Source organism: Falco punctatus (genome assembly GCF_963210335.1).
Source record: "Falco punctatus genome assembly, chromosome: 3".
Lineage (NCBI taxonomy): Eukaryota > Metazoa > Chordata > Aves > Falconiformes > Falconidae > Falco > Falco punctatus.
The window spans coordinates 120,397,266-120,414,018 of NC_137582.1; the positions used below are offsets into that span (position 1 = coordinate 120,397,266).

The 16,753-nt window shown below is 53.2% G+C and overlaps 1 protein-coding gene across 8 annotated transcripts in view; it reads right to left on the reverse strand.

The window, feature by feature from the left end:
- Positions 1–8,903, reverse strand: part of SCMH1 (Scm polycomb group protein homolog 1) — a 76,612-nt gene extending 67,709 nt beyond the window's left edge. For 4 of the 8 annotated variants that reach the window (XM_080379193.1, XM_080379194.1, XM_080379191.1 and 1 more), the window contains exon 1: positions 1,265–8,901. The gene's annotated coding sequence lies outside the window, so the exon portion shown is untranslated. Of the gene's footprint in view, positions 1–1,264 lie in introns of all 8 variants that reach the window. The other 4 variants (XR_013926724.1, XM_080379196.1, XM_080379195.1 and 1 more) reach the window with 2 other exon arrangements.
- Positions 8,904–16,753: the final 7,850 nt, after the last annotated feature.

Below are 16,753 nucleotides of genomic sequence, written 5' to 3' on the forward strand. Positions count from 1 at the left end.
CCACATGGCTGTTCTCAGCCACTCACTGCACAGTGTTTACTATAAACAACAGTAAACCCAAACAGAGCCAAAAATCAAAGCTGGGTACCCTGGAGCTGGGTCTCCGCATCCTGACTTTACGCACGGAAGTAATTAGTTTACTATTTAGCTGCTGATCCTAAAGCATCATCCCAGGCCAAAGGGAGCCAAGTTGCTCAGTGCATCCAGAACTCAGGCTGCCTGTTTAATTTGGTGTCTCTGCCTTTAGTCGTCAAGATTCCAAACTGCTGCCACGGTTTTTACACAGGAGCTTCAAAGAGCCTCCGGATTAAACCTGAACGACGCGCAGCAGGAGCCCTGCCTGACACTGTGTTTATTTTTAAACACTTTAGAGTGCACGGAAAGCGCAGCCCTCGTCTTACCCCCGCTCTGTCAAGCGCGGGGCTCGGGGGGGTGGGGTGCGGGGGGCTGTGGAGGGGGCGCGGATGTTTCCCCAGGGACGGCAGTTACGGGGTTTCTCCGCCCGGTGCCCGGGACCACCCCGACCCCCGGGGGGCAGGGGCCGGCGGCAGGTCCTGCTCAGCGCGCCGCGGTCCCGCTCCGCGACGCGCCGTGCCCACCGGAGGGGACCGCGAGCCCCCGAGGGGCAGGAGGGCACAGCCCTCCCCGGGCTCTGCCCGCGGCCACCCCCGGGCACCCCCCGACCACCGTCCCCAGGCCCGCACAGCGCGCTGGGGCCCCGCAGGCTCGGCCGCTCCGCCGAACTCGCCCCGAGGCCTCCGGGTGAAGCCGGTGACGGCGGCCCCGCGGCAGGCGGCAGAGCTGCTGCGCCCCGTCCCCCCCCCCCCCCCGCGCCGCGGGGCCGTCCCGGCCGGGCCCTGCCGGGGACACCTGGAAGAACAACAAAGCCCCTCGGGGCGGCTCCGCCGGGAGCTGCGCCCCGGCTGGGACGAGGCAGGCGGCCCAGGGCAGGCGCGGGAGGCCGGCGCAGACCCCCGGGGCCTCTGCCCCGTGACCGGCGGGGGGCCGGCGGGAGGTCCCCGGGCCGGGCGGGCCCTGACGGGCGCCAACAGGTGCCGGCGGTGACAGGCCGCCCCGGCCCGCACCCGCCGCGGCCCGGCCCCGCGGGTGAGGCGGTGGCCGGGCCGCGCTGACAGGCGGGATCCGCGCCGGGCCGGGCCTGCCGCGCTGCCGCCGCGGGGCCTGCGGGCCCGACCCCCGCCCGGCCCCCGGCAGCGCCTCGCCGGGCCGCGGCGCCCCGTGCCGCCCCCGCCGCCCCCCTCACCTGCGCGGCCGCCGAGCGCTGGGGCTGCTCAGTCCCTCGCCGCCGCCATGTTTCCGATGCGCAGGGAAGGCGGGGAGCGGGGGAGGGAGCGGAGAGACCCGGCCCGGCCCGGCCCGGCCCCGCGCCGCCCCCTGCCGCCGGGACGGCGCCGCCGCGCCGCGCTCGGGGGAGCTCGGGAGGGCCCGCCCCGGCCCGCTTCAGCCTTCACGAACTGCCCCGCGCGTCGCTGAGCGCTGCGGGCGGCGTCGCGCCGTGTCCGCTCGGGCCGGGCCTCCCGCAGGGCCAGGCCGCTGCCCTCAGCCCGCACCCCGGGCACGGGGCAGCCCCCCACTGTGAGCCCACGCACGGCGTATGGGCAGACCCACGCCATGGTCCCACAGCCTGGGGACAGGCTCCGCTGTGCCCACTCGGGACACCCGGGGCACGGGGCAGCCCCCCACTGTGAGCCCAGCCTGGGGGTGGACCCCCGGTGCCCACCCGGACCCTCTGGGTACCGGGCAGCCGTGTCCATCCATGCGTGGGCCTGCCCCAAGCCCTGCCGGGGACCGCAGGGCCAGGCTGGACCCCAAAGCGCAGCCAGCCAGGGGGACAGGCAACCCCTAGTACCCCCTTTCCTCCCACCCTCGGCAGCACGTTGCCCGCCGCCCACCCTGCAGCCCTCTCCCAGACACACGTCAGTGCCCCCCTGTCCCTCCAGACACAGTGAGTCCCCTTTGACTCCCAGCTAACAGGATACCACTGGTGTCTCACCACCCTCATGGACCCAACCGCAGCTTGCGCCCAGGGACTCCTGTGCAAGGGACCCCAGGAGCACCCATGGGCCTCAGTGACCTCTCCCGACCAGAGACAGACCTCCCTGGGGACCTCCTCCGCCCTGTAGAGCAACCAGAGCCCACCCACGGTACCCCAAAACAGCCCCCAGCACCCCTCAGCAAAGGAACTCCCCAGTAACAAGTGACAGGACAAGGGGAAACGGGCTCAGGCTGCGCCGGGGGGGTCAGATCGGGTGTTGGGAAACATTTCTTCACCGAGGGGGCGACCAGGCACTGGCACAGGCTGCCCAGGGAGCTGGGGGGGGGTCACCGTCCCCGCGGGTGGTGAAAAGCCACGTAGATGCGGTGCTTGGGGACATGGGTCAGTGGTGGGCTCGGCAGTGCTGGGGTAACAGTTGGCCTCGACGATCTTTTCCAGTGTAACCGATTATTTGACACATGGCTACTGCAAGGGCCACCGTTGCCCCCATGACCCCCATCAGTGCTGCTTTCCCCCCATCCCTCTGAGCCCCGTGCACCAGCACACACGCAGCTGCCTCGCCAGCACTCTGCATTAGCAGAACCCACCGCCTGCTCACGCCAAGCCCCCACCCAAGGCAGTCATCTCCCACCCTTGCCAGCCAGGCCACGGCATTCCCAGTGCCAGCTCCCAACTGGGGATGCCGTGTTTCCCATGTGTTCCACACACACACTCTGGCTGCGGGGCTGGTCATGCCAAAGGCTCCACTTCCACTGTAAGGTACCACAGCTCAGCAAGCCGTTCCTCTCAAACAGCAACCACATCACGCTGCAGCTGGACACAGAGCGTGAGATCACATCCTCTCCCTGCTTGCTGGATTGCCTGGAGAAAAAACAAAAATTACTGGGTTCTGGAGATCAGTTGTCATCTTCTAAGCTGCTCATGCAAATGGACCTGAAGGGCCCCTGCTAGGTAACGGTGACTTTTCACGACCAAGATATCTCACTGGGACAATGGAGACATCCCTTTGGTGTGACTCACAGACGTATGTGACAAGTCTTCTCAGGGAGAAAGCACGCGAACACTTTCCAAAGTGTGTGCAGTGACATGGCCAGCATCTGAGTCTCTCCCTGAATGATTTCTTGTTCTGGGGGATTACACGGAAACTTGTGCACTTTAGGGCGAAGTTGAAGCGAAAGACCAGAAGGAGCCACCCCTGGTGCAGACAGGGCTTGGCTGAGTTTGGAAAAGGTCATGCCTGAGAAGGCTCTGCCAAGTGTGGGACTTCCTGCCGCAAGGGGCTTTGTTGTATGCGATGGAGGGAAGGTAAAGCTGTGACTGGTGTCTACTGCCCGCTGCCAAACCCACAGCACCTCCCGGGCAGGAACCTGTGCTGGTGCTGGGCAGAGGCACAGGGTGAAACAAGGGCTCTGGTGGTGCAATGGGAGAAGGGACCTTCCCCCCACTGCCCATGGGGCAACCCCTCAGGAAGGTCTGAAACCCCCTCAGCCATTCCTGTGCTCTTCCCTTCTCCTTCAGGGAAGCTAGTGCCATCTCCGGCGCTGGGCTAGAGGCTGCAGGAGCAGTATCTGGCTATGCACTCAGTCCCCGTTACCTTACGGTAGTCAATACAAAATTATTCTCTTTTTCTAGTGAAGTCAGGTTAGTCATACATCTGTAACTGTTAACGACTGTGCCCTTGAAGGAGAGCTGCAAGCCTGATAAGGGGAAACATCCCACCCCAGGAGGTGCCAACAGCCAGTTAATTGCAGCAAAGACAAGAAGTCAGCAGAATAAGACAAACTAGGAGAAAGGTAAATCTGGCAGGGGGAGATCACAACCACCCGCCCCAGAAACCTACCTCCCCAAAAGGGGGTAGACATGAAGCACGTGCACTAATTAATGCATACAGCAGGCAGGGCTAATTTAAGTGTGACTAACCAATGGCAAAGAAGATGGTAATTACCGACCAGAAGTGTAAATTTAGGTGGGTTTTTTTTAGTCATGTAACAGGATAGATACAGTGTGATTTTTGTGTGTAGGTGGGCTTGCTTTGTAGAATACCAGGTAGTCCTCAGGTTTGTGCAAATCTGTAACAAAGAAATACCTTAACTCGGCGTGTCAGGGGGCTCTCGCACACTGGGTGAGCGATCCCGCTCTGCTTTGAGGGACAACAGGAGGATTCCCAAGGAACAGAAATCTACTGAAGGTGATAGATGACACAGTGTAGGTGCTAACACTGTCCTGGTTCAGACGCTGCAAGACTATGCAAGGCCTAAGATCCTGCCCAAAGCCAGATGAGCTTCTGCCTGGCTGGTAGCTCACTTCTGGGATCCAGCAACTAGTCTGCAGCTCTCTGACTCCTTTTGCAGGGAAAAAAAAAAAAGGGATCAGTACTCTCAGAGCAAAATCCAACCTCTATTTGCCTGCTTCTCCCTGTGAAAAAGGGAGACATGTACTTCATCAAACAGGGTGGGATTTCTAAGGTCTGGGGAGAAAACTCTTTGAGACAGAGCTGTTCCAGAACTGCTGTGCAGAGATTTCTCATGTCTTTTTTTGAATGGTGGTACTGACCACTGCTGAAGACAAGCACTGGCCTGAAAAAACTCTTGTTCCTAAAATATCCACATGGAGGGGATGGCCAGCTGGAAACACTGGTGAGGGCTTTTGTTTCATTATGTGGATTAGTTATGGTGGGATGCAGAGGTAGGTTTCCCTCCATAGCAGGGCTTCATGATGCTGCCTGTCAGCATGGCATCTGAGCACCTTCCCTATAAATTCAGAAGTATTATCAATGCTTCTCATGGGTTTCATCAACTCTGGTATTTCCTCATTTCCACAGTAAACAAGGATTTCATGAATGGAATAAATGTGCAAGAGCTAAGAGCTGCAAGATGGGGACAGGAGAGAAATTTCCTCATTGACTTTAATTTGGAGTTAGTAGCTAGCTGAGTTCAGAAGGGTTTACATATGACATCCATATGAGCACCACAGGAATTCAGTTTGATTAATATTACAATGGAAACAAGCCGCAGAAACGGTTTGCCATTTATTATGAAGTGTTGCCAAAAAAGCTTAAGCACATTTGCAGTCTGGTTTGGGCCAGATCTTGGAGAGTGCCAGCACAATAAACGACTGAGAGCTAACAGCTACAAAAGGGTACCGATCCCCTGATGCATGTGGTGTCAGACACACCGGAGCAGGACCTTCAGAAGGAGAGGGTGGAGGTGAATATAAGCCAATGTGACTGGGAAGAAAACCTCCTGCTGTCTGCACTTCCCCCCTCCCTCTTCCTCCCTCATTACTGCCTCTCAGCAATCTGGGGCCAAACTTCCTTCTAGGCTGGTTCCCACTATTTACAATGTTCCCATTATACCATTGACTGTTTTTTGCCAGAAACTGATCCCGAATCTGGCATGGATGATATAAATATAGACCATGATCTGCTAGAAAAAAACCCTAACGTCTCATGGTCTGTGACCTTCTTATCCTGAATCTGATATTTAATAAAAGGGTGAATAACAGGGCACAGGGATGGAATCAGAGGAGGATGATCTAAAGGAACATGTGCACACAGTAATTCTGGGTCTCTCATTGACAGGCTTTTTGACCTGACCTCTCCCTTGGAGAGGGGAGGTGGGAATCCCTCCCCATGACTTGAAAAGGCAGGAGAAAGGTTATTTGCAGGGTTAGAGTCCTGACAAGCAGCAGATCACCTCAAGGACCTCCCATATGTTCCCCTTCCCAAAGGAGTCTCTTATTGAGACCAGCTGTTGAATTTACCTGGGGTGTGCCTTCCCAAAAGGGTCCATTTTTGTTCTGAAGGCTTCACAGGCTGGAAAATCACCCTTGTTTTTACAAGCAAGCTCCGTTGATAGTGGGAAATTGTCCAGCTTCATGTCCCAAATGCTTGAGGCAGCTCTGCATTTCCCTGCCGGATTGCAGTGGTCCTTCACAAGAAGGCTGCACACTGTAAAGCCCTGCAGACCCCCTCCCCTTTCAATCTCCTTCTGAGGCAACAAATTTTCCCATTGTAACACATCTCTCTTTCTCCTTTTTCTGATGGCTCTTTTCAACGTTTTCTATCTTTTCCACATCCACCGTGGACACCAAGCCTGGGTACAAAGTGCCAAGGTGTCACTTTCTGTTATTCTAATACCAAACTAGCCAGTCCGTAACTGTCTGATTTCAGGCTCTCACGATAGCTCGATACCAGCACCCTGCCTGTCTCAGCAGTTGACTGGTATTTCAGAAGCCTGCTATATACCTCCATCAACTCTTTAAGGGTGCTTCTGTTTCAGTTATCCAGGCCTAGGTTTAAAAAAGAAGTATATTTTTAATATTTATTTAAATTTCTTGGCTAATAGCAGTCTTGCAGCCTGAAGTATTACAGAAAAATGATCCTGTTTCTCTGCAAAAAGCAGAACATCAGAAGTTATTGAATACCTGATTTGTTACCGTTGTTCAAATAAATTTCCCTACGTCTATTAATAGAATCAAATGGATTTGAATTTCCTTTGTTCCTAGCTTATTCCAAACATTTCCTACTGTTGCTCTTTAGTCCCGCCAGCCATGAATACTTCTCCTAATAGCTTGTTTCTTCTCTTCGTACCCTTCACAAATTACTGCACGTCTTAATACAAGCTGCCCTCTCTTCCTCCCATAGGGATTCACAACTCAGGATTCACAACTCAGGAGCCCTCTTTGATCCACCTGTCGGAAGGAAGCGCCATTCCCAGGACATAGTGAGCTGCTGCCGATGGGTCATTAGCGCTGGCACTGCGGCTGGTGGCTGGTGGCCAGGCGGTGTGGGGTGACCGGCACGCGGTCTGCAGGGAAGGGGCAGGGGGCCAGCAGCCTCATGCCGTGTGGGAGGGGGCAGCAGGGATGTGGAAGAGCCGGGGCACGGTCGCTTGCTGCTTGGTGGCCTGTGCCCATGTTGTCACTCCTGCCAAGAGAGAAGAGGGATGCTTCCCGAGGCTTGCAGATGCAGCTGGATGGGGGAGAACATCAATCACGTCTCTAAGTCCTGTCCTCTGACGCCCCGCACGCAGGGGCAGCACCAGGCAGGTCCAATTTTCATTGGTTTTCTCTTGCACAAAGAAAGAATAAAAGAACTTTCCCCGCCCTGTCCAAACTTCGATTGTTTGAAGTATTTAATTTAGCAGGGAATGTTCTCATGTTCAGTCCTTCTTTTGCACTTTCTCTCTTCTTTCCTTTTTGCCATTTTCCCCAGCACAACACCTGCTTTGCTTTTCAAGTTCCTGTAGAAAATTTCAAGCAATAGATATTTTTTTTTTCAGAATCATAATAAACTATTGGAAGGAGGGAACAGCTGAGGTTATTGATTCAATTTGATTCATCTTTGCTTAAACTGTCTGTTACATTTCTGGCATTGCCTATATTCAGGGTCATCTTGGACTAATTGAACTTGAATCGATATAAAATGTTATTATTTATATGTTTTACTATTTGTTTGCCCTTACTGCTCTTTGACACATACGTATCAATTGAGATGATCAATTTACTACTTTTTTCCCTTCTTTTACAGTGAAACAGGATGGGATTGCAGCCATTGCTCTCCCTCTGAAGTTGTAACCAACCTGAGCATCTAAAAAAAAGTTTTTCCAGGAAGCCCCCATCTCCGTTCCATTTCTCTGAACAAATTTTTCCTCCCCAGAGACCTGGCTGATAGCTTGCAGCTCCTTCAAAGGAACAGACCCATAGACTGCAGGCTGGGGTTACCCTCCCAGTGAGCACGGCACCTTTCTAGTTCCTTCAGAATAGAATATCCCTTTAGAATACAAAAAAAAAAAAAAAAAAAAATTTGCTAATTTAAAAAATACAAAATCAACAAACCAAAACATATAGTCCACAAGCGACTGAAGATTGTATACATCTTTTTAGGAAGCTTTTCTTTGTGCGTGTGGTATGAGTTCATCTAAGTACTGCTCCAGCTCGGCTGGTTGTCCTTGGAAAACCTGTCATTTTGCACCGAGGAGGGTGCAAGCTCAATGACACTGAGTATTTTCAAGTTGACACTCTGGAAAGCCTAAACCTGGGACTCACAAGGGGGTTAGCTGGGAAGCTGTCTGAGTTGTGAATGGTGAGATTTAGCAAGCCTTGAAAACTTGGAAAGTCCCCAGGGACTGGGGGATTACAAAATTGTCATGATGGTTTGGGAAAGGAAGCCACGAAACCAGATCAAATGGTGGGAAGCATAACTGAATTTCTACAGCTAAGCATTGGCTAAACAAGTAATTAATGTTTTTTGGCATGGCAAGTAAGTCTTGCTGGACAATCTCATGGTCTTTGCTGTGGGAGATTTGGGCTGGTAAGAACATCCACGCTGGTGCAGGCCATGTCTAAGCAGTTTTAAGCAGGCACCTTGGCAGCACCATGAGATCGGGAGACCAAATGCAAATTAACATAGAAACAGTACCACCAAGGTACCACAGAGTTTGTGCAGTAATTTTTTTAAAGATGTAGATGACAATAATGAATTCCACAATAACATTTGCAGATGACAAAAAACCTGAGCAGGACAGGTTGCTGCTGCAAAACCATCAGGATCATTAAATAGTCCCAGTCCAGCTACTGTGTTTAAAAAGCCATTGACAAAACCACATCTGAGAGGCAGGAAAACATGTTCTCCAGGTTGAGAGACTGTCTCACAAAGCATCAGTCAGGGCGGCTTCAGAGTCATTCTGTGCATCCGCCTGACATCGGGTTTATAAAAGGGGAATAGCAAGAAGTCAGGAGTGACCTAGATCCTTCACATGGCATTGGGAAAGCTATTACAGGAACACTGCGGCAGCTCTGCTGTCAGCCTCTGACGAGGCCTGCAGGAGCACAAAAGAGGGTTGGAAGAAAAGCTACAAAAGTCTTCTGGGGGCTGGAAACCATCCTTGACTTGAGGTCAAGGAGCTCTTCATGCTTGGTGCAGAAAGCTGGAAGATCTTGGCCTTGGTGTGCCCCTCTCATGGGGAAGCAACTGGCCGGTGCAGTGAGATGGAGGAGCTGGGGATGGAAAACGGGGGGATGCAGAGCAGGAAGAGCTGCCTGTGCCCAGCGTGGCCTGACCAGGACGAGGGAAACCGAGCATCTCCCTGCAGGCAGTGCTCTGAGTCACGTTTCTTGGGCTTTATCCCTTCATTGTTCCAGCCATCCCCTGGTGGAACAGGGGAATTCCTGCACTGAAGCAGTGATTATATTTAACTATCACACACTGAGCTGCTGTTGTTACTGAAGAAAGACTTGTCTGGGCTTTCCTTTCTCCACATTACTGCGGGCCCATCCCACTTGGAGATGGAGCATGGTGGACCCTGCTGTCACCTACAACAGAGTCTCCACTGGCACTGACCGATGTCTTTTGATCAAGCATGAACCCCGGGAGGAATCTGCTCCTCAGGCTGGCAGAGACCTGAGGGGTTTCCACCTCTCTCGAAGCACGTGCTTTGCCACATTGGCCCAGGGGGGGATTGTGGTGGATCCCACCTGATCCAGTGGCCCTGCTGGTCCTTTTCTGCTGGCAGCTGGGTCCTACAGAACTGAAGTACTTAGCCTCACTACACTGTCTGGGCTCAGTAGAGAGTATTTGGGTGAGGCTATGACCTACGACAGATAAAAATTGCAGTAAGTGGTCTGTAACGGTTGCTTTCGGCTTTAATTTTTGCAGCCCCTCAGTGGGTAGAAATAGCTGCTCCACCCATTCATCTCTTCCTCATTAAATAAAATTATTTGCTGTTTGCATTGAGAAGCCCCTCCCGAGTTGACAGATCTCAGCCGCTTTCACTCGCCCCATGCCTGGCTGCTGCTGTGCCGTGGCTCGGTGGGGATACATCCCGTGACTAGTGATGGTGGGAAAGCAGGGGCCAGCTCTTGGTCCTTCCCAGGGCTGGCATCGCTCTGAATTCCCCTGCTTCAGGGAAGCCCTTGCTGCAAGCTCCTTGCTCCTGCAGCACCAGCCGTGGTGCCGCACAGATGCCCACTGTGCTGCCACAGGTGATGTTCCCCGCTGAGCTCGCTCGCTCGCTGGATCAATAGTTGACAACCATTTCTAGCCTGCATTTACCTTTTTCTCGTTACCACTTGCAGCAGGTCCTTGAATGTGTGCTCTGCCCAAAGCCCATTGGAAAAATCATTTTGGTGCATTAATTTGTGCAAGTTGTTCATTCTGATTATTGACAGGTGGCTGGGCTCTGCAGGGACACAGCTCACAGCGCAGGCAGGTGCCAGGGGCCGCGGGGAGCCCCTGGGGTTGGCCTTGTAAGAGAATTTTCCAGGGCATCACTTTGTTTTCCTACAGATATGTCACTTGCTTATTTATTGCCCGTCTATAAAGACAAGAATACAGAGAGTGTGTTAAAGAAAGAGGGAGGTTCCTGTGCAGTCCTGCTGGGAAATGGCTTACAGGGCTATTTCACGACACGAACTCGGGAATCAGGCTGTTCGATACGGAAATGGAGCTGCCTTTGCTTTCAAAAATACTTTTCCTATGTAATGTCTTAGCTCTCCTCAGGACGTTGCTTTCAGCCCCTGCCAGCATGCTTAGGAGAGCTGCATGAGAATTTTTTTTTATTTTCCAGGGCTTGCACAATTGAATTTGCATCTGCCCAAACTACGGAGCCCACAACCCGTACCTGCCCACGACGGGCTGTGCTTGGTGTGGACGTTGGACAGGTGGTTGTCTCCTATCGCCCACCCTCTGGCTTAGGTGTTTAGCCTCCTCTTCTAGTCCTCAGCTCGAGGATCACAGGGGTCCTGGGGCAAAGTACTGCATTGCAATGGCATCTGGGACACTGCCTGCAGCACCGGGCACTGCCTGCACCTGCCCTGCCTGCAGCACTGTCCTGCCTGCAGCACCAGCAGCCCGCTGCACTTGCAGTGCCCTGTGCCACCTCCGCCATGCACTGCCTGCCTTGTGCACCACCGGCAGCACCCTGCACTGCTCTGCACCCGCACTGCCTGCACCTCCTGTGCCCTGTGCTGCCCAGAGCCCCCTGCAGCGCCTGTGCGATGCTCTGCCTGCAGCACCTCGCGCTGCCAGCCCCGCGCACTGCCTGCAGTGCAGTGCTGCACCACCTGCAGCGCCTCACGCTGCCGGCTGCTCCGTGCTGTGCCTGCACCCTGCGCTGCCTGCGCCATGCACCACCGTGCAGTGCCTCCAGTGCTGTGCATCGACGGCTGCACTGCCTGCAGCACCACGCACGCTGCCTGCGACGCCCTGCAGTGCTTTGTGCGCTACCCTGCAGAGGGGTGCGCAGCCTTGCTGTGTGTTTGGGATCTTGCCCTGATCTGCTCTGAGACACTGAGAAAGGCCATGCAAGACGTTTTCCCTCTGTGGGAACTTGCTTTGCCGAGAATGCAGGGACCTAGGGATGCTAATTTGCCTCTCTCAAAACATTAATTGAATTGCAGATACAAACTGATATTAGAGTATTCTGGAAATAAGCTATAAAAAGATTTCCTGGCACAGTGCTCCATATTTTTCTTTTTTAACTTTTTGTGGAGAACAAAACATGGCTCACAAATACCTGCCATTAGTTTCACTGATCATTACAGTGTCCCTAACCATGCCACAGGCGTGAGATCTGCAGGATGCTAAACATGGAGCCTCAGAGCCTGCAGTGACATACAGGAGACAAGAGGATGAGTGGTGCCAGTGCCTTGAGTTCCTGATCTTGCTTTCTAATAATTAGGTAAAAATAAGGCAGAGGAGTAGGAGGTGAGGAGTGCTCCTGATGTGAAGGAAGCAAAAACCTTGGCAGATCAGGGAAGGGTAGGTCCCCTCTTGACCCAAATCTTGTGATAAAGAGGATGCTGTAGTAGTGGTCACGCAGGGGCTGAAAATTACAAACTTGCTCTTTTTTAAGAGCTGTGCCTCCCTCTGAGGGAGCATCTCTTACTTCTGAGGCAAAATAGTGCTGAGCTCAGCTTGTGGCTGCTCATGGCATCACTGAACATGGCCAGCAGTGATTTCCCACTGATGATCCTGAAGAGCATGACGTGTCTGCGGGGCAAGGGCAGCGTGAGACGGGCTTCAGGAGGGGCTCAGAGGAGATCAAACGTTTTCCGAGAGGCTATGTCTGCAAGCGGCCACAGCAATTTAAGCATGGGAAGAGATAGAGGAGTGTGCCTGAGCACTGAGGATGAAAAAACCTGGGGGAATTTCAGTAAGGGACGAATAACAAGCCCATAAAAATATCATAGAAAAAGTGATCTGCAGATGTGTAAGTTCATCTCAGGATACTGATGGTATATGGGAAAAATGTCTGAAGAGGAAGAGCTGAAGTACAGCAATGCATGGAACAACTCCAGTGGGACTTAGGAGTCTGAAAGATGAAAGAAACACATGATACTCATGAGAAAGAGAGAGAAAAACAGATAGGAGATGAAAGCCTCACAGGTACCATGGTTCTCCATCTGCTTTCATAGGTAGGAGACACGCTGGTGGTGCTGAGCAGCCTGGAAGCACAGCTGCTCAGAGTTATGTTTCCCTTGCAAGAGTGCCTTTTGTTAAATAAGAAAAAAAAACCCAACCAACCCTGGAGAAGCTTATTTTTTACATTTCCATTTTGACAAAACTGGAAATGAAGAAAAGGCAGTTTTGGAGTCTTGCTTTCACCCTTCCAGTGTACACTGTTTCAGTGGCAAGGCACAGGAAGGAGAAAAGAGGCGGGAGAAAATGCTTAGAAGAGAAAAAGAAAACAACATGAAACAAAGGGTAGGAAAAAACTTATTTCTTGAAACTGATGGAATTAGTGATATCAAGGTTTTAAAACTAGTTGCTATTTTCCCTTCCAGCTAAAGCAATCTTCAAAAGCCTGGACTTGACTCTCGTCGTAGTCCCGGAGAAGGAAATAAGTAGGTGAAGCTGTGAAAAACAGACTGTAAGTGCTGAAGGGGATGAGAGAGATGGGGTACAGGAGGAAAGCAAGCGCTGCTCCTGCGTGCCCTTACGGCTGGCTGTGACCCAGCTTGTGCCCAGCTCTCCAGGGGCTTATGAGGCGGTCCAAGGCAGCGCTTGATGCTCAAAGCTGTCAGACCTGATGCAATCGCCTTTGCAGTGCTGGCGCTGGAGCTGTACTGCCTTCTGCACGAAACGAGGCAGTCTGGGAAAGGAGAGGGTCCTGCAGGAGACTGGCTTGGATCTGAAAATGGTAAAATCTTGGTGAACTTGCCCCAAAGCCTGGCAGTTTGAAAAGCTTTTAGCAAGTCCAGGTCTACAAGTGTAGAGTGGAAGTTGCCGTGGGAGGAGTGGGGTCTTGCTTTCTGCAAGGGCTATGGCTGCCCGACCAAGTCCCTGGGGGGAAGCCATCCTCAGAAGAAAAGGTTTTAAACCAAATCCACATCCAGATTAATTCACCCCCATCCACATTCTCCCCTGTTTGAGACAGCACATAGCCCTTGCACACAGACCTCTCCACGTGCTCTGCCCCAGCATGCGGGTGACCCATGTGGGTCTGCATGCTGGAGAGGGCACAGGCGCGGGGGCTCCTGGTGGGTCTCCTTGTGGTGGTACACAGGGATGTGGCTCTGTGATGGGTGACGCTGCCCAGCTGAGCGCCACACAGATGGGCTCCCATGGTGCCTGGGCAGTGGTGGGACCAGCTGGGGCTGCATGTGGACACCCAGAAGCCAGAAGAGGCTTCAGGGTGCCGTGGTCATCCACGAGCCTCCCTTGGGAAACCAGATAGCTCTGCTTGCATTGGGGTTGGGGGAGGTTTACGTTCCTTGGCTCCTCTGTGCCAGATTATGAAGTACAGGCTGAGGGATCTCCTTCTTGGGCTTATCTGATGCCCAGAGCAGTGGAGAGATGATCCTTCTGCAAAACCAGAGAGGTCTTTGTTTCTTGGAGCTGGACTGAGACAAATCACTGTTGGAGTCGGGGGCATTTTTTCAGCCTAAGCAGAGAGGACAATTTTGAAGCTTTGGTAAAAGCAGCAAAACTCTTGTGACTGCCATTCCCACCTCTAGCTCATCTGAGAGGATGCTCTAACGTACCCAGCTGGGACTAACTCGGGCCAATATGCTAAGACCCACTCCGATACTGACTCAGCACAGCTAGAAAATTTAAAATGTAACCACAGCAGGTTAATTTCTTTCCTGCCTCTAAAAGTTTCACTTCCCCAAGTTCTTGCCATGCCGCAGAGCTGGTGGCATGGGTGCTTCACCAGGAGGCAGCAGCACAGAGGTGTGGGTGATGCTACAGGGGACCCTAGCTGCTGTGTTTTTTGGTACCTTGCCTGGGCTCAGGCTGCTCCTTTGCTTTCGGGGCCAGCCATATTTGTTCAGTAATGGAAAGGCTCCCTGGCTGCTCCGAATCGCTGCTGGAGCTGGATTACATTAGCGTGAGGCTCCATTAATTAGAGACAGCCGGATTTGCAGTGAGCTCATTAGAGTACTGATGTTAGCCACAGATTTCTCAAGTCCCTCTGAAACCTGGAAGGTTTCACCTTTGTGAAACCTTCTTGCACACCCCTGTGCCCAGGAAGAGCCCCGCACCGTGTCACCTGCCCCACGCTGTGTCACCTGCCCCACGCTGTGTCACCTGCCCCACGCCTGGTCGAAGCTGCCCTGGGCTCAGCACGGGTGATGAGGTGCATGGGCTCCTTCACTAGAAGGGGAGGCTGGTGCTTATGCAAGTATTTCAGAAGACAATTTCTTCCAGTCTTTGGGAAAAGAAAAAGAAAACTTCTGCTTTCCTATATTTTTCAAGGTGCACTCCAGCCTTTTCATGTGCTAGTTGACTTTCCTTAAACCTGCATTTTCCTTTAGCTTCATTTTAGCCACTTCAGCTCTTTGCTGCCAGTGCTCCTTCCTTGCTCAATATACTGACCTGTGCAGCAACAACCCCTCATGCTGCTGCCAGTGAGGGAGGGGCTCTCCATGGGCCTGGGGCTGCAGTGCTGTGGAGGTGGGAAGGGGCAGTGCTGCCTTCAGCAGGCTGCACGTCCCAGGGACCTGGTTCCTGACTCAAACAGCTCCCAGCTATCTTGTCTCCTTCCTTCCAAAAAGACTCTCAATTGCACCCATCGTCAGGTGCAAGAGCCTGGAAGAAGATCTGGTCTGGCCATGGGCGGTGGGTTATGCTGAGGTTGATTTTTGTGGAGGCTGGACATGGCTGTATTTAAAGACCATCGAGGGAAAAGGAAAAGGAGATGGGTTGGAGAGCTTGCTCTGAGATGAGGAGAAGGATGCTTTTTTAGGAAATAAAGTAGTTTGAGTCTTTGGTGCTGGACAATTTTTAGTGCTCAAGAGGGGGAAACTGAGGGAGCATGAGAATTTGGGGACCTCCCTGCTATAGTCACCAGTTACACCAAGTGCCTCGCCGGATCTACTCCAGACTCCGCACAATCCTGCCATTTTCTACTTGATCTACACGTTTTATTGCAGAAAGACCAGTTGGGAACATCCAGAACAGACACTCCTGATGCAAAGCCTTCAGTTTCTACCCCTTGACTCAAGAAAGACCGCAGGTTGACTGTTTTAGCCATACAACAGCCAAAGTTGTGGCATGGATGGTGTCACGTTTAATATGGATGGTTCATTTGTTATAATCTCCCACCTGGAAGTTACGGAAGCTGTCCTTGACAGGGCTGTGCTGTCACAGCTCTCCCCATATCTGAGCACCTGGACCATGACGTGGTCCTGTTTGCTGTGCTTTTGCCCTCCAAGGGGATGGGCAGACTGGCAGCAACAGGAGGAGGAGGACAGAGGTGCCCTGGGGAGGCTTCGGTCCTGTGGCCACCTGGTGCCCTGGCACCCACCGGGCTGCAGCTCCGTGGTGCCCCGCGCTCCCGCCACAGCAGGTCCCCATGCCCGAGCCGAGCGGCCGAGGCTGGAGCTGTGCGAGCCTGGGCTGAGCTCTGTCTGCACCATTAGGCTCCAGCAAGGGATGGCAGCAGCAACCTGCTGGAGGGGTAAAAGCTGCAGGTTGTTGCAGAAGAGAAATACAGCCTGTAATAATAGTGAGCAGCCACCTACTGCCCCTTTATAGGAGGCAATAAATCCTGCCAGACCTCTCACAGGCGGCTCCTGCTTGCAATAAGGGGAGAGGTGAGCTCCTGCCATCCAGCCCGCCTGGGAGCCCCTGCTCCCCCCTGGCAGCACACTCGCAAAGTGAAATATCTCCGGATTACACACACTTGATCATGGCATGAATTATTAGCAACTGTTGTTGGAGAGTGTGGTTCATGTGAGAGAAGCAAACAGTCTTTCTTCTCCCCAGTACAGGCGTTTATACAGCCAGATGAAACCACAAGAAATGCGGGCAGGGATTCAGGCTGTTGGAGGTAGAAAGAGACAGAGTTTCCAAGAGCTGATTAAAAAAAAGAAAAGCTTGCAACGTGTGCTCTTTCAAAACCGAAGGAAGTATGATCTGCCATGCCAGCCTTGTCCTTTACCATGCACTGTGTGGCGCAGCCTCCCTCCGTGCCTCTGGGGCAGATTACATTTGTTCATCTGGCCCCAAGGCCTGCGAAGGGTTCACCTCCTGGTCCTGCTGCAGTGCCCAGGCTGAGCAGCATCGTCTCTGGAGCAGAGGAGACAGGGCTGGAAAACAACTGCCATCCCTGACAGATGCTATGGAGGAATTCAGATGTGTGCGGCCCAACTCTCCCTGGTGTACACAGGTCTCCTGCCACATGCCCTGGGATGCTCTGCTCCTTGGATGGTGGGTTTATGACAAGGGTGGAGGCACAGACTGTCCAGGACAGCTGGGTTGTGTGGTAACTGGGAGGGCTTGAGCCAGAA